Source organism: Hevea brasiliensis, chromosome 9 (genome assembly GCF_030052815.1).
Source record: "Hevea brasiliensis isolate MT/VB/25A 57/8 chromosome 9, ASM3005281v1, whole genome shotgun sequence".
NCBI lineage: Eukaryota > Viridiplantae > Streptophyta > Magnoliopsida > Malpighiales > Euphorbiaceae > Hevea > Hevea brasiliensis.
Genome location: NC_079501.1, coordinates 86,796,994 through 86,823,553, shown reverse-complemented (window position 1 = coordinate 86,823,553; position 26,560 = coordinate 86,796,994). Strand labels below are relative to the sequence as shown.

The window sequence follows — 26,560 nt, the reverse complement described above, 5'->3', positions numbered from 1 at the left end:
AACAAAATTGTAAACTTTCCTTTATATATATATATATATATATATTTTTTTTTTTTTTAAACACAAGTTATTCCTTTAAATTGTTTAAAGGATATTATTTAATTATATGCATTTTAATTTTTTTAATAATTAACTTTCGAAATCTTAAAATTTTGAAGACAACTTCGATTCCTCTAAATTAAAACTCATTATCACCTTTGAATTACTTTTCATTTACGGTAAATTGCTTTCATATGTCAGCTTTTATACCATATTGAGTTCTTCTCTTGCAATCAAAATTAAAATTTTCACAGAATTACCGTCTATTTTCATAAGTTAAGTTATAATTAATAAGATGGAAAGTTAATCAACTTACCAATTAAATTAATCTTGAAATTACAAATTATTAATTTTATTAGGGGAAAATATAATTTAAAACCATGTTGTTGCTTAATTTTTCAACTTTAAAATATATAATTTTGTAAAAATAAATAGGTATCCATATTTATCGTTGTTAATAAAATTAGGATATATCAACAATATCATAAATTATTATAGAATTTTATTTTTCAAACAAGAGATGAATATATTCAATACCATACCTAATTTTTATTTCTTTTAAATTAATTTTTTTAATTTAAAAAACTTAATAATTTTAATTATTAAATTTTTAAATGTAAAAATTAATAAAAAAAAATTAATTAAATTAAATTCTTATAAAATTCAGCTATCCAAACTGTTACCATTAAGATCATATCAATGGGTTAGCTTTATTTGAGAAAAGTTTTGAGAAGAAAGAAAAAATTGTTAAAATTGAAAATTCATATATTATGTTAATTACTTTGATTTTGAGCTGATGGATTATGATTTTGTGTACATTCGCAAAAGAAAATAGTATAAAAAATAAAAAAAAAGAAATTTTTTGTAACACCCCTATTTATATAGCCTGGTATATTTCACTGTTCTGGTGACGGTGTTGGTCCAGACAATTAAGGGGATTAGAACCACACTTAAGACAACTAGATAACCTATAAATACAAATAATTAGTAATTGCCAATTAGTTAAGTATAAATAAGAAAAACAGAACATAAGAAATTAAACAAGCCGAGAGTCACAGCGATGGGTGACCTTCTCGGGAAAGACTGCGAAGTTGATTTAAACTCAAATTTCAAACTGTAAAATGTGACGCTGCGGTCCTTAAGACTATTATAAACACAGTGGAAAAGAGAAATATTGAATTATTTACAAACCGGGTTGAACCGGCGAGGGGCGATTTGGTCAATTGACCCCGAGAGCTGACTCCTGACCTAACTGTCAAATAAAATCAGAGAAAAGAAAATTTTAGAGTCAGGAATTAAATTAAAGAACTAATAGAAAAATAAATGAAAAAAAAAAGAGAAAATGAAAAAGTGAAGGAAGATGACATCATGCATGACATCATGCATGATGCCATAAAGATTATAATTAATAAATTTAATTAAAGTGATTTGTGGTCTTTCTAAGACATAAAAAAAAAGGAAAAGAAAAGAAAAGAAAAAAAAAAAAACACAAAAGTCTTCTTCAAGCCGTCACTCTCCCTCTCCCTCTCCCTCACATCTCCATTTTTAAACCTCCATTGAAGCTTGCATTCAAGCTTAAAATTCCTCACTAAACCTTAATAGTTTCCATAAACACCTCATTAGAGCTTGTTATCTCAACCTAAGAAGAAGATTGAAAGAGGAAAGAAGAACAATAGATAGAGATTTGAAGGATTTGAAGTTCTAAGAAAGGTTAGTAAGCAAATTTGACAATTTTAGTTTGATTTCTACATTTTTAACTTATTGAACTTGTAAATAAACTGTAAATAAAAGAAAAATTTGTTGAGGGACCATGAGTGAATTTTGGCCAGGATGTGTATGGGGGTATATTTGCATGGTTTGATAGATTTAAAAGTATATGTGATCTTGTTTGAGATGAAGAAACATGTATATAGGCATTGAATCAATCAAATGCAAAGAATTAGTAAACTAGGGTTTGGACACTTAGGGTTTAGAGGCAAAAATGTGAGAAATTGGTAAATGATATATTTGACCTAGTTTGAAGTGGGAAATGGTCAATGGTGACCAAATGAAGTGTGTTGGAAGTATTGGAGTTGAGATCAAATTCGGATTAAGTGTGGTCATGCTGCTGGCAGCATGACCAAAGTCCTTTTGAGGGACCAAAAATAAAAATTTACAAGTCCAATTCGTATGAGACCAATCGGGAATGAAAATAGACAATAAATGACACAATTTTCATTAAGGAAGCATGCCCAAAAAGTGACCAAAACCTAGTGAACAAATTGACTAAACTCGAAAAATCTCAGTCTGCCCTGTACAAACTGACCAATTCATTTGGCCATAACTTGAGCTAGGCAGGTCAAAATGACCTGAAATTTTACCAGTGAACAGTTTAGATATAGACCTAAAACTTTCATGAAGGACACAAACCCAAATTCTGCCATTAACCAAGTAATTTGGCCACCCTAAGTTGGTTACCTAAAATTGCCAGAACCAAAATTTGCCCAGAAAATCTGGGTTAAGTCCAATCCGGCAACTATGGTTCAAATGGCTATAACTTGAGCTACAAAACTCTAATTGGAGTGATTCAAAAAGAAGAATAAACTTAAGACAACAGGGAACATTTTCTATGAAGAAAGTTTTGCCAAATTCCAGCAGTAAAATGACCAATGGAAGAGTGCAACCTTAGACACCAAAATTGAAAATTATCAAATTTGCCTAAAAGACTTAGAATTTGAGTAAACAACCAAAACCAACAAATTTAGTTACCAAAATGTGGTATGTGGGTAAAGTTGGAATTCCCATACCTATTAAGCCTTAGAAAGTCAACAATTTAACTTGAATAGTGTAGTGAATAGTAACCCGAAAAACAAAAATTTAAAGAACGTTGAGTTTAGCACATTAGAGCTAGGAAAAAGTGAATTTAAATTTATTTTTGGATTTATGCTAAGTTATGATACTGAAACACTATGAAACTGTGTGTTTCAGTGGAAAAGAACACCGGGAAAGAACCCGAGGAATCGAGTCAAGGCCAAGAGGCGACTCACTTAAGGTTTGTGCGCAACGTATAATTTCTGTAAATTATTTTCTGCATATTGTTTTGAATAATTTGAAATAGTGAATTGTGACATTATTTATGATGCTTTGATTTAAATTGTTGAAAGTTAATTGTGTATATTTGAAATGGCAATGTTTAGCAAATTGTTAAGATAAGTTTTGAAACCACAGTGTCATGACCATATATTTGAACACCTCACTAGCATGACTAGTGGGGGTAATCAGTTTTGAATTTTGATTCCTTCTCTGGCTGAAGTGTTGAGGTGTGTGCCAGTAGAAGAAGAAATTGAATGGATATCCATATATTTGAGCTAGCTAGCCTTGTGATGTGATTTCTCCTTAGCCTCTGGCTATTGAGATTATATTTGTTTCGAATGGCATGATATAACTGTGGGTTTTATGAAATGTGTTTTGATACTTTGAAATGAACTTGTTTGGATTAAAATCTCATAATTTATGTTTTGTATTTTATTCTCATGTTCAGTCCAATTTTTTGAATAAATATGATTTAAACTCTGCATAAAGATTATTTTAGTATGTTGTGCACCACTGAGTCCTAGTACTCAGCGATGGCTATTATTGCTGTCGTAGATATAGATACTAGAAGAGCAGCAGAGTGAGCTGCTGAGGATTGAGGACCTACCTGCTTGAAGTTATCGGGTATAATTTATACCATAACTGTAAATATTTATTTTGATGTATGTAATGCACGTAAATGTATGGACATGTAAAATTGGTCTTGAGCAGTTTGTACAAAGTTTGTAATAAATTTTAGTTGGATTTTTACTAATGTAAATTTTTAGTATGATGTATATAAGTTGTTTTACATTTAATTACATATGAATGGAAGTATTTTATTTTGAATTGAATGAAATTCACTAATGGCATTTGATGATTGTGGATATTGGAAATGGTGGATTTGAATTTTGAAAGTTGATAAATGTGTTGAAATTGATTGAAATAATTGTGAATTTGAAGAAGTTGTTGAGGAAAATTATTGGAAGTGCTTTTTTTCAGGTATTTGAAGAATTGTTTTCTCAAAATACAGACGGAACTCTGTCAAAATTTTTATAAAATTTGCGGAAAAATAAAATGGGCCAAAAAAATTTCAACTGATTTTCAACTTTAATTAAATGTTTTAATATCTATTTAGAAATGCTCACCACTTATCAAAAGTAAGCAAATTGTTTTAAAATCTCTTGTAGGGTACTTAATGAGTTATCAGTAGGTGAAGTTCGGTAGTTCATTAGGTATTCTACGGGATTATATTATGCCTTACAGAGGGGTAAGGTGTGACATGTTTTAGTGGTATAAGAGCAAATTTTTGAAGTATGTTTTAACTTGAGAATTTGTGTCTTTCCTTGTTAAGTACAACTGCTCAATGTCCATATTTGTTACATACAGTGCATTACATCATAAATATGAACTAACGGAGGGAAATCTCCATGTGTTACTTGTTCAGGAGATACCCTAACTTCAGATTGAAATGGAAGAAGGAGATTGCTCAGTTGAGCAATCTATTGAAGTTGAGGCACAAGGGGAAGCCCTAGCTCTATAGAATGTCAGTGGATCAGTAGCACTAGCCCCACAAATGCCGCAGTTTCCTACACAGTTTGCACAACAGATGGCTGCAATATTTTAACAAATGGCTGGGGGTATACCTGCTCAAGCTCCACCCAGACACCTGTGGCACAACCACTGCCTCCAGCCAGACAGTATGACAAGTTATTGAAGTATGGAGCTACTGAATTTAAAGTCTGATGGACCCTTGAGGCAGAGCAATGGCTTGAAAGGATGGATAGAGTATTTAAGAAGCTGCACTGCCAAGATGAATTGAAGTTTGAATACTCTGTGTCACTACTGCAAGGGGATGCGTATGATTGGTGGAAGACCATTCCCCACAGCTTGGCTGAACCACCAGTACTGACCTGGGATGACTTCATCCGAGAATTCAGACAGAATACATCCCAAATGCATATGTTGATCAGAAATTGCAAGAATTTTTGAGTTTGAAATAAGGGAACAGATCGGTAGCAGAGTATGAGAGGGAGTTCTCCCGCTTAAGCCACTATGCTGGGAGTCTCCGTTCTACCAGCAAGGCAAGATGCAAGAGATTTGAGACGGGTTTGAAGCTCAGTTTGAGAATGCAAGTAGTGGGATTTAGACACAGTAATTTTTCAGAACTCATGTCTTATGCACTCGAGTTAGAGAGGATTGAATCAGAAGCGACCCCAACAAAAGAAAAATCAGAAAAAGTTAAAAAATCAGAGAAAGACAAGGGGGAAAAATCAGTTGAACAAAGTTCCGGTGGTACTTCTGGGAAGAGAAAGAAATTTGGTGGACCTAGCAGAGGCCAAGGTGGGAGATTTGGTAGGGCGATTCTGCAGACAGAGACCCCTAGGTGCAGTTAGCGATCGGCGAGGGTTCATATCTGCTGCCCTGTGAGACTTATGGCAAGATTCATGGGGGAGAATACTATTGGGCAACAGGAGCCTGCTTTAACTATGGACCAAGGGCCATTTAGCTAAAGACTGCACTAACACTCCTAAATATGGTCCAGCTCCTACGACTGCAGAAGGATCTATTCAGAGTCCTGCTTCTAGAAGTTCACAATCAGTTGGCAGAGGAAAAGGCAGAGGTAGAGGCACTGCTTCTAGCAGTCAGGGCACTATTGGTCAGTCAGCACAAGGAAGTGCGTTAGCCAGAGTCTACACAATGAGACAGCAAGAAGAGGCTGAGACTTCTGATGTTGTAGCTGGTATATTTTCTATCTCTAATCAAGAAGTATTTGTGTTGTTTGATCAGGGTTCAACCCATTCATATGTTAGTGCTAGCATAGTCAGTTCACTTGCTGTTCCATGTGTCCAAATGGGTTTTGAAGTGCTAGTAACTAGTCCATTAGGACAAGAGGTCCGAGTCAACATAATCTATAGAGACTGTCCTTTGGTGATCCAAGGACATGTTTTCCTGTCAGATTTGATTGAAATGCCCTTTAGAGAGTATGATATCATCTTGGGCATGGATTGGTTAGCCAGGCATCACGCCATGATTGACTATAGACTGAAGACAGTCGCTTTTAGTCTCCCTTTGTATGATGATGTGGTAATACATGGGGAGAGGCATTTACTACCATCAAACATCATTTCGGCTGCACTAGCTAGAAGGATGATCAGAAAGGGGTGTGAAGCATACTTGGCACATGTGATAGACACCCAAGTGGGGAGTCCAGCACTGAGGGACATCCCTACTATATATGACTTTCGGGATGTGTTTCCTGATGAATTGCCAAGATTACCTCCAGAAAGAGAGGTGCAGTTTGAGATTGATATTATGCTTGGTGTGGACCCAATCTCCATAACACCATATAGAATGGCACCTGCAAAATTGAAAGAGTTGAAAGTGCAGTTACAAGAGTTGCTTGACAAGGGCTTTATCCACCCTAGTGTGTCACCTTGGGGAGCGCCAGTGTTATTTGTTAAGAAGAAGGATGGCACTCTCCACTTATGTATTGATTATTAGCAGTTGAATAAGGTGACAATAAAGAATAGACGTCCATTGCCCCGCATTGATGACTTGTTTGATCAGTTGAGGGGTGCAGCTGTGTTGTCCAAAATTGACATGAGATCAGGTTATTATCAGCTGAAAGTACAAGAGCAGAATATTCCTAAAACTGCCTTCAGAACCCGCTATGGCCATTATGAGTTCTTGGTTATGCCATTCGGGTTAACTAATGCTCCGGCTGCTTTTATGGATCTGATGAACACTATCTTCAGACCATACCTCGATCAGTTTGTTGTGATATTCATTGATGATATATTAGTTTATTCGAGGAGTGCAGAAGAGCATGATAGACATCTGCGGATTGTACTACAGAGTTTGAGGGAGAAATAACTATATGCCAAATTGTCGAAGTGTGAATTTTGGCTAAAGGAAATGTCTTTCTTGGGGCATGTAGTATCAGAAGAGGGCATCAAGGTAGATCCAAGTAAGATAGAAGCTGTCCTTAATTAGAGACCACCTAGAAATATCACAGAGATTCCCAGTTTTCTGGGTTTAGCTGGATACTACCGTCGATTTGTGAAGGGATTCTCTATGTTGGCATCTCCATTGACCAAGCTGCTTAGAAAAGATGTGAAATTTTAGTGGATGGATAAATGCCAACAGAGTTTTGATGAATTGAAGAAATGTTTGACTGAAGCTCCAGTCCTTACTTTACCTACTCCAGGTAAAGAATACACAGTATATAGTGATGCTTCTCACAATGGGTTAGGCTGTGTATTGATGCAAGATCGAAATGTCATTGCTTATGCATCACGCTAGCTAAAACTGCATGAGAGAAATTATCCAACACATGATTTGGAGCTTGCAGCTATTGTGTTTACTCTTAAGATCTGGAGGCACTATTTGTATGGGGAGAAATGCTACATCTATATAGATCATAAGAGTTTGAAGTATTTTGGTACTCAGAAAGAGCTGAATTTGAGACAAAGGAGATGGTTAGAGTTAATAAAGGACTATGACTGTCTGATAGACTATCAGCCAGGGAAAGCTAATGTTGTGGCTAATGCCTTAAGTCGTAAGACTATGGCAAGTCTACGGGTTACTCCTTTATCTATGGTACATGAGTTAAGATCATTACATGCCAGTTTAGAGATTAATGATGATTGGCAGACAGCAGTTGCATGGCATGTACATCCAGTGTTGATTGATCAGATTAGAATGACTGCTCAGAATGATCAGAAGTATCAAAAATTGTTAGAAGAAGTCCGGCAGGGCAAGAAACCAGAATTCTCAATCAGAGATGATGGTCTACTGCTATACCAGGGCAGAATATGTGTTCCTAATGATGTTGATTTGAGGCAGATCATTTTGAAGGAAGCATATGAGTCTCCTTTTGCCATGCACCCTGGTGGCACAAAAATGTATAGAGGGCTAAAGGAGCATTACTGGTGGATGGGTATGAAAAGAGATGTGGCAGAGTTTGTTTTCAAATGCCTAACTTGTCAGCAAGTGAAGGCAGAGCATCAAGCACCCGCTGGATTGTTACATCCACTACCAGTACCGGAATGGAAATGAGAGAGAATAACAATGGATTTTGTGATGGGGCTTCCGAGAACACAAAAGAGTCATGATGTAGTATGGGTCATTATTAACAGACTGACTAAGTCTGCTCATTTTCTGCCAGTCCGGATGGACTACAGTTTAGAAAGATTGGCCAAGTTATACATTGATGAAATTGTGAGACTACATAGAGTGCCAGTATCCATCGTATCAGACAGAGATCCTAGGTTCACTTCTAGATTCTGGGGTAGTCTTCAGAGAGCCCTAAGAACTAGATTGAACTTCAGTACTGCATTCTACCCATAGACCGATGGCCAGTCTGAGAGAGTAATTCAAATCTTGGAGGACATGCTACGGGCTTGTGTGATTGAGTTTGAGGGCAGTTGGGACACACACTTGCCTTTGATTGAGTTTGCTTACAACAACAGCTACCAATCAAGCATTTGGATGCCTCCATATAAAGCTTTGTATGGCAGAAAATGTAGAACCCAGTTGTGTTGGGATGACATGGGTGAAAGAAAGATGATTGGGCCCGAAATTGTTCAGCAAACTGAAGAGAAGATCAGGGTGATCAGAGATCGACTTAAGACTGCATCAGACCATCAAAAGTCCTACATTGATCTGAAGAGAAGGGATATTGAGTATGTAGTGGGTGAGAAAGTATTCCTCAAAGTTTCTCCTTGGAAAAGGATTATGAGATTCGGCAGAAAGGGGAAACTGAGTCCTTGTTTTATTGGGCCATACGAGGTTCTGGAAAGAGTGGGTCCTTTGGCATTTCGTTTGCACTACCTCCAGAGTTGAAGAAGATACATAATGTCTTCCATGTGTCTATGTTGAGGAGGTATCGATCAGACCCATTTCATGTACTACCAGTAGAGGAAATTGAAGTGAATCCAGACCTCACATATGAAGAAGAACCCATAGAGATTCTGGCTTATGAGATGAAGCAGCTACGGAACAAGTAGATATTGTTAGTGAAAGTGCTGTGGAACCATCATTCGGGCTAAGAAGCTACTTGGGAACGAGAGGAGAACATGAGGAGACAGCACCCACAGCTGTTCAGAGATTGATACCCGATAAAATTTCGAGACGAAATTTATTTAAGGGGGGGAGAATTGTAACACCCCTATTTGTATAGCCTGGTGTATTTCACTGTTTTGGTGACCGATGTTGGTCCAGACAATTAAGGGGATTAGAACCACACTTAAGACAATTAGATAACCTATAAACACAAATAATTAGTAATTGCCAATTAGTTAAGTATAAATAAGAAAAACAGAACATAAAATGTTAAACGAGCCGAGAGTCACAGCGATGGGTGACCTTCTCGGGAAGGACTGCGAAGTCGATTTAAACTCAAATTTCGAACAATAAAATGTGATGCTGCGATCCTTAAGACTATTATAAACATAGTGGAAAAGAGAAAATCACGAAAAAGAACTGTTAAGCCAGTTAAATAATTAGGTTAGGGAGCCAGAAGAAATATTGAATTATTTGCAAACCGGGTTGAACCGGCGAGGGGCGATTTGGTCAATTGACCCCGGAGTGACTCGACCTAATCACAAATAAAATCAGAGAAAAGAAAATTTTAGAGTCGGGAATTAAATTAAAGAACTAATAGAAAAATAAATGAAAAAAAAAAGAGAAAATGAAAAAGTGAAGGAAGATGACATCATGCATGATGCCATAAAGATTATAATTAATAAATTTAATTAAAGTGATTTGTGGTCTTCCTAAGACATAAAAAAAAGGAAAAGAAAAGAAAAGAAAAAAAAAACACAAAAGTCTTCTTCAAGCCGTCACTCTCCCTCTCCCTCTCCCTCACATCTCCATTTTTAAACCTCCATTGAATCTGCATTCAAGCTTAAAATTCCTCACTAAACCTTAATAGTTTCCATAAACACCTCATTAGAGCTTGTTATCTCAACCTAAGAAGAAGATTGAAAGAGGAAAGAAGAACAAAAGATAGAGATTTGAAGGATTTGAAGTTCTAAGAAAGGTTAGTAAGCAAACTTGACAATTTTAGTTTGATTTCTACATTTTTAACTTATTGAACTTGTAAATAAACTTTAAATAAAAGAAAAATTTATTGAGGGACCATGAGTGAATTTCGGCCAGCATGTGTATGGGGGTATATTTGCATGGTTTGATAGATTTAAAAGTATATGTGATCTTGTTTGAGATGAAGAAACATGTATATAGGCATTGAATCAATCAAATGCAAAGAATTAGTAAACTAGGGTTTGGACACTTAGGGTTTAGAGGAAAAAATGTAAGCAATTGGTAAATGATATATTTGACCTAGTTTGAAGTGGGAAATGGTCAATGGTGACCAAATGAAGTGTGTTGGAAGTGTTGGAGTTGAGATCAAATTCGGATTGAGTGTGGTCATGCTGCTGGCAGCATGACCAAGGTCCCTTTGAGGGACCAAAAATGAAAATTTACAAGTCCAATTGGTATGAGACCAATTGGGAATGAAAATAGACACTAAATGACATAATTTTCATTAAGGAAGCATGCCCAAAAAGTGTAACACCCTAGGCAAATCCCACATCGACAAAACACGGGAGAGATGCTGGGTATATAAGTTGGTGGTTCGTAACCCCTATTGACGCGTTTTAAAATCGTGAGGGCTTTGGCCCAGAGCAGACAATATCACTAGTGGGCCGGGCCATTACATTTGTGGTATCAGAGCCACTCCGTGTGCAACCTTGAACGATGGTGGGGCAAACCTCAGCGGGGACGCTGAGTCCTATAAGGGGGGTGGATCAAATGTAATGGCCCGGCCCACTAGTGATATTGTCCGCTTTGGGCCGAAGCCCTCACGATTTTAAAACGCGTCACTATGAGTTACAAACTGTCAACTTATGAACCCAGCATCTCTCCCGTGTTTTGTCGATGTGGGATTTGCCTAGGGTGTTACAATCCACCCCCCTTATGGGACTCAGCGTCCTCGCTGAGGTTTGCCCCACCATCGTTCAAGGTTGCACGCGGAGTGGCTCTGATACCACAAATGTAATGGCCCGGCCCACTAGTGATATTGTCCACTCTGGGCCAAAGCCCTCACGATTTTAAAACGCGTCAATAGGGGTTACGAACCACCAACTTATATACCCAGCATCTCTCTCGTATTTTGTCGATGTGGGATTTGCCTAGGGTGTTACAATCCACCCCCCTTATGGGACTCAACGTCCTCGCTGAGGTTTGCCCCACCATCGTTCAAGGTTGCACGCAGAGCGGCTCTGATACCACAAATGTAACGGCCCGGCCCACCAGTGATATTGTCCGCTCTGGGCCGAAGCCCTCACGGTTTTAAAACGCGTCACTAGGGGTTACGAACCACCAACTTATAAACCCAGCATCTCTCCCATGTTTTGTCGATGTGGGATTTGCCTAGGGTGTTACAAAAAGTGACCAAAACTTAGTGAACAAATTGACCAAACTCGGAAAATCTCAGTCTGCCCTGTACAAACTGACCAAATGAACAGTGTTTGTTCATTTGGCCATAACTTGAGCTAGGCAGGTCAAAATGACCTGAAATTTTACCAGTGGATAGTTTAGATATAGACCTAAAACTTTCATGAGGAATACAAACCCAAATTCTATCATTAACCAAGTCATTTGGCCACCCTAAGTTGGTGACCTAAAACTGCCAGAACCAAAATTTGCCTAGAAAATCTGGGTTAAGTCCAATCCGGCAGCCATGATTCAAATGGCTAACACTTGAGCTACAAAACTCCAATTGGAGTGATTCAAAAAGGAGAATAAACTTAAGACAACATGGAACATTTTCTATGAAGAAAGTTTTGCCAAATTCCAGCAGTAAAATGACCAATGGAATAATGCAACCTTAGAAACCAAAACTGAAAATTATCAAATTTGCCTAAATGACTTAGAATTTGAGTAAACAACCAAAACCAACCAATTTAGTTACCAATATGTGGTATGTGGGTAAAGTTGGAATTTTCATACCTGTTAAGCCTTAGAAAGTCAACAATTTGACTTGAATAGTATAGTGAATAGTAACCCGAAAAACAAAAATTTAAAGAACGTTGAGTTTAGCACATTAGAGCTAGAAAAAAGTGAATTTAAATTTATTTTTGGATTTATGCTAAGTTATAATACTGAAACACTATGAAACTGTGTGTTTCAGTGGAAAAGAACACCGGGAAAGAATCCGAGGAATCGAGTCAAGGCCAAGAGGCGACTCGCTTAAAGTTTGTGCACAACGTATAATTTCTATAAATTATTTTCTGCATATTGTTTTGAATAATTTGAAATAGTGAATTGTGACATTATTTATGATGCTTTGATTTAAATTGTTGAAAGTTAATTGTGTATATTTGAAATTGCAATGTTTAGCAAATTGTTAAGATAAGTTTTGAAACCACAGTGTCATGACCATATATTTGAACACCTCACTAGCATGACTAGTGAGGGTAATTAGTTTTAAATTTTGATTCCTTCTCTGGCTGAAGTGTTAGGTGTGTGCCAGTAGAAGAAGAAATTGAATGGATATCCATATATTTGAGCTAGCTAGCCTTGTGATGTGATTTCTCCTTAGCCTCTGGCTATTGAGATTATATTTGTTTCGAATGGCATGATATAACTGTGGGTTTTATGAAATGTGTTTTAATACTTTGAAATGAACTTGTTTGGATTAAAATCTTATAATTTATGGTTTGTATTTAATTCTCATGTTCAGTCCAATTTTTGAATAAGTATGATTTAAATTCTGCATAAAGATTATTTTAGTATGTTGTGCACCACTGAGTCCTAGTACTCAGTGATGTCATATTCTTTATTGCAGATATAGAGACTAGAAGAGCAGCAGAGTGAGCTGCTGAGGATTGAGGACCTACCTGCTTGAAGTTATCGGGTATAATTTATACCCCGACTGTAAATATTTATTTTGATGTATGTAATGCACGTAAATATATGGACATGTAAAATTGGTCTTGAGCAGTTTGTACAAAATTTGTAATAAATTTTAGTTGGATTTTTCCTAATGTAAATTTTTAGTATGATGTATATAAGTTGTTTTACATTTAATTACATATGAACGGAAGTATTTTATTTTGAATTGAATGAAATTCACTAATGGCATTTGATGATTGTGGATATTGGAAATGGTGGATTTGAATTTTTAAAGTTGATAAATGTGTTGAAATTGATTGAAATAATTGCGAATTTGAAGAAGTTGTTGAGGAAAATTATTAGAAGTACTTTTTTTCAGGTATTTAAAGAACTGTTTTCTCAAATATAATCTCTGGCTGAAGTGTTGAGGTGTGTGCCAGTAGAAGAAGAAATTGAATGGATATCCATATATTTGAGCTAGCTAGCCTTATGATGTGATTTCTCCTTAGCCTCTGGCTATTGAGATTATATTTGTTTCGAATGGCATGATATAACTGTGGGTTTTATGAAATGTGTTTTAATACTTTGAAATGAACTTGTTTGGATTAAAATCTTATAATTTATGTTTTGTATTTAATTCTCATGTTCAGTCCAATTTTTGAATAAGTATGATTTAAATTCTGCATAAAGATTATTTTAGTATGTTGTGCACCACTGAGTCCTAGTACTCAGTGATGGCTGTTATTGCTGTTGCAGATATAGAGACTAGAAGAGCAGCAGAGTGAGCTGCTGAGGATTGAGGACCTACCTGCTTGAAGTTATCGGGTATAATTTATACCCCGACTGTAAATATTTATTTTGATGTATGTAATGCACGTAAATATATAGACATGTAAAATTGGTCTTGAGCAGTTTGTACAAAATTTGTAATAAATTTTAGTTGAATTTTTCCTAATGTAAATTTTTAGTATGATGTATATAAGTTGTTTTACATTTAATTACATATGAACGGAAGTATTTTATTTTGAATTGAATGAAATTCACTAATGGCATTTGATGATTGTGGATATTGGAAATGGTGGATTTGAATTTTTAAAGTTGATAAATGTGTTGAAATTGATTGAAATAATTGCGAATTTGAAGAAGTTGTTGAGGAAAATTATTAGAAGTACTTTTTTTCAGGTATTTGAAGAACTGTTTTCTCAAATATAATCTCTGGCTGAAGTGTTGAGGTGTGTGCCAGTAGAAGAAGAAATTGAATGGATATCCATATATTTGAGCTAGCTAGCCTTATGATGTGATTTCTCCTTAGCCTCTGGCTATTGAGATTATATTTGTTTCGAATGGCATGATATAACTGTGGGTTTTATGAAATGTGTTTTAATACTTTGAAATGAACTTGTTTGGATTAAAATCTTATAATTTATGTTTTGTATTTAATTCTCATGTTCAGTCCAATTTTTGAATAAATATGATTTAAATTCTGCATAAAGATTATTTTAGTATGTTGTGCACCACTGAGTCTTAGTACTCAGTGATGGCTGTTATTGCTGTTGCAGATATAGAGACTAGAAGAGCAGCAGAGTGAGCTGCTAAGGATTGAGGACCTACCTGCTTGAAGTTATCGGGTATAATTTATACCCCGACTGTAAATATTTATTTTGATGTATGTAATGCACGTAAATGTATGGACATGTAAAATTGGTCTTGAGCAGTTTGTACAAAGTTTGTAATAAATTTTAGTTGAATTTTTCCTAATGTAAATTTTTAGTATGATGTATATAAGTTGTTTTACATTTAATTACATATGAATGGAAGTATTTTATTTTGAATTGAATGAAATTCACTAATGGCATTTGATGATTGTGGATATTGGAAATGGTGGATTTGAATTTTGAAAGTTGATAAATGTGTTGAAATTGATTGAAATAATTGTGAATTTGAAGAAGTTGTTGAGGAAAATTATTAGAAGTACTTTTTTTCAGGTATTTGAAGAACTGTTTTCTCAAAATACAGACGGAACTCTACTAAAATTTTTATAAAATTTGCGAAAAAATAAAATGAGTCAAAAAAATTTCAACTGATTTTCAACTTTAATTAAATATTTTAATATCTATTTAGAAATGTTCACCACTTATCAAAAGTAAGAAATTGTTTTAAAATCCCTTGTAGGGTACTTAATGAGTTATCGGTAGGTGAAGTTCGGTAGTTCATTAGGTATTCTACGGGATCATGTTATGCCCTACAGAGGGGTAAGGTGTGACATTTTTACTACTTAGGTAAAGGTGCGTATTTGTGCACAAAAATTTTTATTTAAATTCGATCTATTATAAATTTAATACATAAATATATAAAATTTATATATTTAATAAACATATTTTATCATATATTTTATATCTCAAATTTACGATTACAAGATTTATACATGTATTCAATTTTGAATCCAATGGTCGAGATAAATTAACAGATTAGAGGCAAGAGTAATCAAGTATGAAAATTGAGTTTACGTGAGTCTAGATTAATTATTGTTAAAAAAAATTAAAATTAATTAATTAATTAGTTGATTCTAATTGATATTATTCTTTCTAGTCTTTTATCTAAATTTTAGAATTTTTTGTGATATATTCTTAATTTTTTAGATTTTTTTATATTAAAAAAATCATATTTGTAAAAATACTATGTAAAAATATATAATATTAAAAATATTATAATGGGTTAAAAGGAATTTTTTATTATTTTAATTAAAGTTAAAGATATGTATCATATTATTAAAATATCCTAAAATAAGGTATCTATAATTATCGAAAACAAATGATTATCAAAAATTAAAAGGTGTGTAATCACAATATTAAATTATATTTTTTATTTTTTAAATATTTTGAGAATAATAATCATAAAAATTATAATTAAAATAATAAAACATTGGATTTTTATTTATCAAATTTTGATTATTTAATTTGTTTGATTCGGTGAATAATTGGTGCCATTTAGCATTTATTTGATCTAACGTAGTGCTAATCGGGGGAACTTATTTTTAGATACGATTAATTTATAAACGTTAAATTGATAAAAATATTAAAAAATTTATACACAGAAATTCCACCCAAGAAATAAGGCAAGAACAAAGCGACTTACCCAGAGTGTTAAAAAAAAAGGTAGTATTATTTAGAATGACAATACTATTAAAGTTGAATTCTTTAAATATGTTAAAAATATTAAAATTATTTTAAAATTAAATTTAATATATTTTAATAATAAAAATGAATTTAGATATGTTTTCTGAAAACATTTTTAAATAATATTTAAATTAACAATTTAAAAAACATTTTCTTAATCCTTCTGTCAAAAAAGTTTTAAAAGAAAAATTTTTCTTATTTAAGTCTCTCTGTTTGTTTCAAAAGAATAATTTATACATAAAAAATATTTTTATTATTTAATTATAATATTAAATTAATAATATTTATTTATTTCATATATATATATAAGTATATTTATATTTTAATAAAATTTTTAAAATTTAAAAAATAAAAAATAATTTAAAAAAAAATAGAAGTCATTTTTATTAAAAATAATTTAATTTTTTTAACAAGAAATATATTTTTATTGATTAATTTTTTAAATATTTTTAAATATTAAAAAATATAAAAAAATATTTTTTATTTTTTATAAAATAAAAAGAGCCAAAATTTAATTTAATGTAATATATATTTAAGATATAATATATATAATAAAATTTACCTAATAAATATTACTTTCATTCACTTTTATAAAATAAAATTTTTTATAATTTAATTAAATTATATTTATTTTATCTAATTAAATGAAAAAAAAGTGATAAAGTGAATTATAAAAATTCTAAGAAATAATTATTGTCCGAAGATGAAAAAAAAATTAAAAACATGAATTTATATATTTTAAGATAAAAATAATTTTAAATAAAATAAATTTTAATATAATAAATAAAAATAATATATATATTTTACTTATTTATATTTTAAATCTTTAATAAATCGAGGCGCGTGTGAAAACTTGCCGTATGCTTTAATTTTACCGGGCACAAAAGGATGCTTTAAGGAGAAGACAAAGGATTGAGTCAAACTGAGAGTGGCAGACTCACGTGATTACCACCTATTTGCATTTCTGAGCTGGAGCTTGATAACATATAATCCTAATTCCCTTTTGACCTTGTGATTTCCTTGTAGGTCTAGGATTGAAATGGTTCTTATTTTAGTTGAAAATTTGGATATAATTTCAATTCTTTAATATTTTTATTTTTAATTTAATTTTAAATATTTTAATTTTAATTTAATTTAATATAATTTAATAGTACTGAGCCTAGAGAGAGTCGGAAATGAGGTTATGTTTTCTTTTAAAGTATTAAACCTTGAATGTCTTTGAGTCTTTTTAATTATATAGTATATATATTTTTTTTTAACTATAACATATATATGTAATTTAACATTTAACATATAATATAATATATAAATATATATAATATGCTTTTTAATATTTTTTAATTATATAATATTTAATATATATATATATATATATTTATATATATAAAATTAAGGATTGATTACATTATACATTATATAATACAGTAATATACCTATAAATAAGTATTATAAGATAATTTAATGTATTAATAACTATAATTATTAAAAAAGATAAAAAAATAAAAGATAATATTAAGTTTTATACAATTCCTAATTATATATTATAATTTTAATTGCATAAAAATATATAATTTTATTAAAAAAATATAATATACCTAAAAAAATATAAAAAACATGCATATAAAATTAATTTTTAGTTTAATAAAGGTTTGATTAATTTTTATGAAAAAAATAAAATTAAACTAAAATAATGAATTAAAATTTCTTTTTATATGGTTCCGATTGTTTGGCATTTCCCAAAAAACGTATACACCCCTATTGAAAATAATAATAGACGATAATAAAATTAAAAAAATAATTAATATTTATTTAATTTTTTAAATTGACAAATAAAATTGAAAAAAATTTAAAATATCACTTAAAATGAGACAAGAAGAATATTTTTTTAATAATTAATTTATCTATTATTTATATTTAAAATTTATAATATTAAAAATAACTACACGGTTGAATTAAAGTTCATTGTCCCCTTTATTTATTTTATGCCCTTCCTCTTACCAATTTACATATACTTTTATATTTTTTCTGACATTATTTTTTATTATTAAAAAAGAAAATACACTATTTTTTTTGAAAGACACTAATTTTTAATTATTTTAAAATTTAAATTTTAACTAAAATTAAATTAAAAAATAAGAAAAATAAATTTAATGACAGTTTTATTTATAGTAAAATACAAATTAAATTCTGTGAGGAGCTGCTTTTTTCATGGATAAGTTAGCATGAAAGGAGCTTTAGTGAAGGAAATATAGTAATAAAGAAAGCAAAAGGTATTTAATGGATTCCAGAGCCTTGAGTCTTGTGCCGTTTCTTTGCTAAGCAATTGAGCATCCTTCCTTTCCATTCCAACAAGAAGACAAACCATAGCCCACCTACCTAGACCCTCTTTCAAATTAATCTCAAAGTTTTTTTTTTTTTTTTTTAAATGAAAAATCACAACAGAGAGAGAAAGTCATTAAAGCTAACCAAAATCTCTTCTTTTTCCTCTCATAATAACTCAAATCAAACCTCTTCTCATTCCCCCTCTCTCTCTATCTCTCTGTCTCTCTCTCTGAAGCTTAATTACTTGTGGGTTCATAGCAAAAAAATATTCTTTTCGGGAATATTAATTGTAACTAGATTACTGCCATTCCACAAGATTTTTGGAATACTTTATATGTTGATGCCTAAGGAGCTGTTTAATGCAAAGTTCGCATTATTTTTATTTGTCCTATGTGGATGCTAATATGGCATAATGTTATTATTTTTATTTCCTACATGGCAATGTGGGGCTCACCACTTGCAATTATATATATATATATATATATATATATATATATATATATATATATATTGGCACCCAATTTCTCTCTAAACCCTATCAACTCCTCTTCTAAATGTCTAAATCAAATTTCACAAATTTTTCTTATTACATCCGTTGATTTCTTTGATTAATCGTAAAAATAGGGCAATTATTTGCAAGGGTATTACAATTTGAGCACAAATTTGGTGTTTTTGGACAAAGTGTGGGGGCAATCCTCTCCCTTTCAAGAATTCTTACTGTTACGCGAGGGTGAAGGTATGTTTTTAAATATTTTATTCAATTTTCTTAAATGCATGTCGAGTTTGGGTCTGTATTTGGATGCGATGGTATTTGGGTTGGGTTGCGAAGGGGGGTTGTACAGTAATCGGGTTTTGGTTGTGGATTGTGTTTACTGGTAGTTATTAAACTGTTATATGTTCTCTTTTACACTTACATAATGGGTTTTAAATATGAAGGTGAATGAATTTTGATTTAGTTTTGGTAGATACAAATTATACCTTATTGTGTATCTAAATATATGCATGCATTTGACAAGGGAAAATGACTGGAATTGTTACTTTGGAAATCTACCATGGGGGCCATTGGCAGAGTAGGGATAAAATGGTATATGAGTGAGAGGAATTGCATATTACAGTGATATTGACATCGATTATCTATCAATGATTGAAATTCTTGGGTATCCTAAAGAGTTGGGATACAAAAATGGAGCTCAATTTTGGTTCAAGATATCTGGGTTATCTGGGCCATAAAGTTATGAAGAAGTGTTGAATGATGCAAATGTTGCAAACATGTTAGATTATAACAAAGGGAAGGGAGACATTGAAGTGTACCTAGTAGAAGCAGTGGTCCCTATTGCTTTGTTTGATGCTTTTGATGTGATAAATTTAGATGCAAATAATAGAGACATGGGTGCTTCTGTAGTAGATTCCAATTCAAATGAATTTGTAAAGGGAAAAGATGCTACAAATGTAGAGAGAGTGGAAATTAATGGAAGGGAAGGAGAAAATGTGTTTGATGATGTAAGGATGGGGTAAATCATTAAGATGAAACTGAGGTTTGGACTGATGACTTTAGTGGGAGTGAATATGAACTTGTGTGGGGGGAGCAATTTTCATCTGATGTTGATTCTAGTTGTAGTGAGGCAAGCTGGTTGTATGACAATATGGAGGGAAGTGATTCAACTATGAATGTTGACAGAAAGTAACAATCTGAATCAATTCCAAGGGAAAGTGGAAGTAATGATTTGAATAAAGAAGTGATGATGAAAATGAGGTGCATCCAGATTTTGATGCGACAAAAGGAATGCATGATCCATAATTATGTGAGGGCATGAAATTTAAGGAATGGGCTCTTAGAAGGGGATTTAGTTACATTTATTTGAAGAATAGCAGTAAGAGGATTATTATAATATGTAAAGATAAGTATGTGTTTAGGGTGCATGCTTCTTTAATGGGGAGGAGTACCGCATCCCAAATTAAAAGCTTCAAACACAAGCATGAATATCCTAGGCATTTTGAAAACAATTTAGTGAACTCTCAATAATTGGCAAAGAAATATTTAAATAATTTGAGGTATAATCGTGATTGGGATGTCACTGCAACGAGAAAGAGGATTCAAAGGGAGGTAGGAGCAGAGGTGTCACTGCAAGAACACTACAGAGCTAAAAGGAAAACGAAGAAGATAATTGAAGGTGATGTGAAATTGCAAGACACTAGACTTCATGATTATGCTGCCATAATAAGGGCAAATAATCCAGGTTCATGTGTTAAAATTGAGTGTAATGTTATGGATAAATAGTTATATGACACACTTATTGTGGGTTTAGAAGTGGAAAATGAGCAACCTCAAAGTAGCATAAAAAATCTAGTCCCTATCTTCCAATATATGCATATCAAGTTGAATGCACAGAAAAAAGGGTTTTTAGCTGGTTTGAGACCTATTATTGGTTTAGATGGCTGTCACTTGAAGACCTCAATAGGAAGAAAACACTTGTGTGCTATTGGAAGGGATGGAAATGAGAATCTTTTTCCAATTGCTATTGCTACTGTTAATATAGAATGCAAGAAATCTTAGAGGTGGTTTATAACCAATCTATTTGAAGACTTTTAGCATCCTCCTGAAACAGGTTGGGTTTTCATTTTAGACCAAGAAAAGGTATGAGAATCACACATGCTCTATTTTGTATGTATATTAACTATCAATATAATTTTGCATTTATATTTGTATTAAATATGTTGATATTTTTAATACTCTGTTTTATGTAGGGATTGGTTGAGGCTTTTAATGAGTTGATGCCAGGTGTGGATTATAGACATTGTGTCAAGCATTTATATGAAAACTACAAAAAGTTATATAGAGGCTTGGAATACAAGAACAAGATGTGGTATGTTGCAGGTGCTGGGACAGAGAAATCCTTTAATACTGCATTAAGTGCAATCAAGGATTTTGATGTTAATGCTCATGATTGGCTACTGAACAAAGATCCAAGGCGTTGGACAAGGGCATTTTTCTCAACTAGCACAAAATGTGATGCACTTTAGAATAACATTTATGAGAGCTTTAATTCATTGATCAAACCTACTAAGGACATGCAAATATTGAGCATGCTTGAATGGATAAGAAGTAGATTAATGAAATGTTTTCATGTCAAATATATTGGGATGTTGAGGTATAAGGGTGATATATGTCCTAACATTCAAGACTTACTGAAGAAATACAAATACGAAGCAAGGAATTGTTTTTGCACACCTTGTGGGGAAAGGAGATATCAAGTTAATTTCTATGACGCTCAACATGTTATTGACCTCAATTCACACAGTTGCAGCTGTAGAACATGGGATTTGTTAAGAATCCCATGTAAGCATAGCATTTCTGCAATATATGCTAACAAGGAGAAGCCAGAGGATTATGGGCATAGTTATTATCTTAAGTATATTTGCTTGGCAGTTTACAAACATGTCAGATATCCTGTGCCAAGTAAAGAGGAATGGGAAAGAACAAAATTGAATGACATATATCCTCCAATTGTAAGGAAAACAGTAGGAAAACCCAGAAAGAAGAGAATTAGATAGCCTGATGAAGTAAGAAATCCATTCAGGGTTTCGAGGGCAGGGACTAAAATGACTTGTGGTAATTGTGGAAAAGAAGGACACATTGTAAGGGGTTGCACTGCTACTGGATAGGTGAAACACCTGGATAAAGGAGAGTAAGGAAAAGGAAACAAGCTAAGGGTTTGCATGGTTTTTCCAATAGTCAGGTAATATCACTTTACTAATATTGGGTATTATTGTCTTTATACTTGAATATTTATTAGATTTTACTAACATATGTTGCTTACACTTATAGGGTGAAAGGCAATATAAGTAAGCTCCAAGCTCACAGCCAACTCCAAGATCTGAGGTATTTGCCACAACCAAAAAAAGCATAATTTAGACATGATAAAGTCTCTTTATAGCATTTTTCATATCTCATTACATTTTTGGTAGGCATTTGAAAACTTTTCAAGAAAAAGAACCAAAGGGAACATGATGGACAGTGCATCACAGCCAATACCCAATGCACCAATCACCTCCCAATAAGTTAGGCCTACAAGAGCCAAGATGACAGCAAGGGTAGTGTGATAACTTTAAACAACTCAATATAAATGTATTTTTTCAAACTTTCATTTTCAAATTACTGATGTGAAAAATGGTAACTTTGTGTTCACAAAAGAAGACACAACCATTCAAAAGTCCAAGACAAACTAAAGATGGTTACCCTTCAACAAACTAAAGAAGAATGATTTAAACTTTTGTATTTTGCGTATTGCATGTGGTGATGGATTTGTAAATGGAAATTCTTATGTATTTTGACAAGTGGAAGTGGTTACGGTATTTAGTCTTAGTTTTGTAACCGTGAATGCAGGCATCATATTGTAACTGCAAAAATCTTTTATTCACAGTGATGATGTGATTTTGTATAGGGCTGTGGATATGTATTCTCCAAGTTGATCTCATAACAGGGGATTTTGTCATTTTGTATAGGTCTATGATGTTCTTCCACACCAATATTAATGAAATATGTCATTAAATGAAATTTGTTATTTTCGTATTTGTGATTAAATTGTTATTGCAAAATGTGGGTTGTAAAAAAATTGGTATATGCAGAATTTAGTATTTGGTATTTTCATATTTTTTTTTCTATAGTTTGGAATATGGTGTCTCCATGATTAGCTGCAGAATTGTTGCAAATTTTGCTATAAAATATGCAGCAGAATTTGAGCAGGAATTGCTGCAGAACTTGTAGCAAAATTTAAGCAGGAATTACAGTAAAATTAGTGCATGAATTGCACAAGAATTTGAGCACAAATTGCAGCAAATTTTGAGCAGGAATTGCATCGAAATTAGTGCAAATATTACAGCAAAATTTGAGCAGAAATTACAATAGAATTGTGCAGGAATTACAGCAGATTGTGTAGGAATTGCAGCAAAATTAGTGCAGAATTTACTGCATAACTGCTGTAGAATTTCTAGCATTACCAGTGTAGAATTTGTATGTATAATTAGAGTAGAATTTTCAGCATTAGTGCAGAATTTGTGCAGAAATTGCAGCTGAATTGTGCAGGAATAACAGCAGAATTTGAGTAAGAATTACTGCAGAATTTGCAGCAACATTAGTGCAGAATTTGCCGCATACGTGTTGCAGAATTTCCAGCATAACTAGTGCATAATTTGCATGTATAACTGCTGTAGAATTTGTAGAATTTGCTTCACAAATTATTGTCTAATTTAACCTAAAAAGTGAGTTGAGTGCATGAACTGCATGCTTGGAGGGAATGATCCTGCCAAAACTTCTCACATCAAATTAGCTACGAATTGCTTCTTTTTTCCTCTTTTTTTTTCAATCTCTTTCTCACATAATGGAAGAAAAATAAATGAGGGTAACACCAATTTCACCAATTTTGCAGCCACTGAAATCACTTTTTAGGTTAAGAAAAACATAATTTTATCATTATTTTTTTTTCTCTAATTTTCATACTATTGTAAGCACATTCCATAACTAATTAAAAAAAATTGCCAAAACCCTTCACAAACAACCACAATTGCCATTTAGATATTTTCAAAAACACCTCGTATATCCAAAAAGCACTACCCCATTACAATTACAACATTCATCCTTAAATACTAAACCTCATGGCAAACGCCTCTTGCCATTTACATTCCTTTCTCCACAAGTAATTAACAATAAAAAAAACAACTAATATGACAAAGAAATGTACAGACATTACTGTACAACAGCTTCCCTTTATCCTTTTCAACTTGTTTCATCTTCATATGCACCTTTGTCAACTCTTCCTAGTGGTAATCACAGAGGACTTCAAATGCCTTGTATTCTCTTTAGTTTGGGCCAATTCCATTTCTAATTCTACTTCTTTCACTTTACAAATTGCAATTTCATTCTCACAACTGTGTATTCTCTTCATGAGACCTGAAATCACCTCTGGCCCTCTTGGATTTTCCTTCAAGTCAACCCACTCAAAGAAATTACACCTATCTTTACCTGGAAATTTCCTATGATTATGCTATCTCCTACCCATGTTGTCATCTGTCCATGAGGTCCTTATTGGACTTCCAAGACCACAGAAACATTTCACATCATCCATTGGTGAACTCATGCAAGGCTATTAATGAGGACAATGATGAAACATGCAATGCTATTGACGAACTCATCATTGGTGATGACTGTAGAGCCAAAGACGATGAATTTGGTGAGAGCACTGTAATTGGTTTAGGGCAAATAATGTGATATGAATTTGGGGATTGTAGGGATTTTTTTTAACATTTTTTTAATGGGCACACATGCCATGTTGATATTAAGAAAAAATATGTTGCATCTATGCCATATCAGCATCCACGTAGGACAAGGACAAATTAACAAAGTTATACATATTGTCCTTACAGTGAAAATGAAGCTAAAGTTCATGTTCTTGATTGACACAAAATAAATTACATATACTCAATGCTAAAAAAGCTAAAGTATAGGGTACTAAATTATACTTTGCTGAAAAAAAAAATTAAAACAAGAGTTCAATTTCAGAGTAATCAACTAAAACTTCCACAGGGAATATGTTCACACGAGGGGGAAAAGAGACTAACCTTTATTGTATTTAATAGAAAAGAAAAAAAATTCTCATAACTTTTATTAAATAGAAAAAAAAGAGAAAATATTACCATATATAAGAAAAAGTGAATTTTTATTAAATAGGGAAAAAAACTATAAATAAAATCTTTCATGACAATTTTGTATTTAAATACATTAAGTAAACAATACAATAAATGTTGGAATTAGCAGTAAAAATTTTGCAACAACAATAATTTTGCTACTTATAAAAATAATATATAGCACCAACATGAATAATTACCACTAATGATACTGTAACGCCCTCACATTGGACACTCTTGTATAGTCTCACATTCGACGCTGATGTCCGCACGACAGTCAAGATGTCTAGAGTTATATCTGTGACATCCAGAAAAGTTATAGATAAAAATAAATAGTGATTACCAGAAGGTCAAGTATAAATAAGAAAAACAGAGCATAAAAAGTTAAATGAGCCGGGGGTCACAGCGATGGGTGACCGCACCAGGAAGTGACTGCGAGATCAGTCAAAACCCTAATTTCGTACGGGGCATTGTGACACCGCAGTCCTAGGAAAAATTGCGAAGCTAGGGGAAATGTGAAATCACAGAAAAAGGTAGAGAACCAGATCAAATAATTAGGTCAGGGTTCCGGAAGAAATACAGTATTATTGGCAAACCAGATCAGACCGGCGAGGGGCAAATTGGTCAATTCACCCCTAGAGGTGACTCATGACCTAACTGTCCAATAAAATGTGAGAAATTAAAATTATGAAATATATAATTAAATTAAAGAAGTTATGAAAAAATAAAAGGAAAAGAAAAGAAATTAAAATAAACTTTATGACATCATTCAAGTGACATAAGCAAGATGTAATAAAACTCTAATTTTTATTATTGGAATTTTTGGGGACAATTTAGCCTTATAAGACAAAAGAAAAAAAAATAATAAATGAAATTTTCCTTTCTTCTTCCATTTGCCGTCTCCCACATCTCTCTCTTCTCTCTCACCATTTTCTCTCAACCTTCATTAACACACCCATTCCAAAGCTTCACTAAACCCTAATTTATGCCCAAAATTCCTCATATAAATGATAGAAAGCTTCAAATTGACTCCTAAGAAGAAGATTGAAGGAGGAAGGAGAAGGAAAAATTGAGGAATTAAGGAGCTAGAAAAGCTACACAAAGAGGTTAGTTAAAATCATTAGATTTCTCTTTATATTTATGCATGTACACTTGAACTAACTTAGGAATTGAGGAAAATGAAACAAAAACAACATGTTAGGGACCTAAAGTGAAATTCGGCCAGCACATAAGTAGTTAGGATTTGATGATGCTTAATTAAATTAAATATGGATTATTGGTGAGTTGAAGTTGTATAGGTGATCTATATGTGTGAATTGCATGAATTGAAGAATTTAGAAAATTAGGGTTCTTGACCCTTAGGATTTTGGGGGAAAAAAATTTGAGAA

The 26,560-nt window shown here is 32.7% G+C and overlaps 1 protein-coding gene and 1 long non-coding RNA gene across 3 annotated transcripts in view; one reads left to right on the top strand and one right to left on the bottom strand.

Moving 5' to 3' along the window:
• LOC110643300 (uncharacterized) overlaps window positions 1-26,560 on the bottom strand; it is a 79,909-nt gene that overhangs the window by 6,859 nt on the left and 46,490 nt on the right. The window lies entirely within an intron of this gene.
• On the top strand, window positions 18,993-23,046 carry LOC110639148 (uncharacterized). 2 transcript variants are annotated; one of them, XR_009151409.1, is made up of 4 exons: window positions 18,993-19,227; window positions 21,237-22,228; window positions 22,318-22,371; window positions 22,458-23,046. It is a non-coding gene; the product is annotated as an uncharacterized LOC110639148 (long non-coding RNA). The 2 variants fall into 2 exon arrangements; XR_009151410.1 differs by lacking the exon at window positions 18,993-19,227 and adding an exon at window positions 20,228-21,126.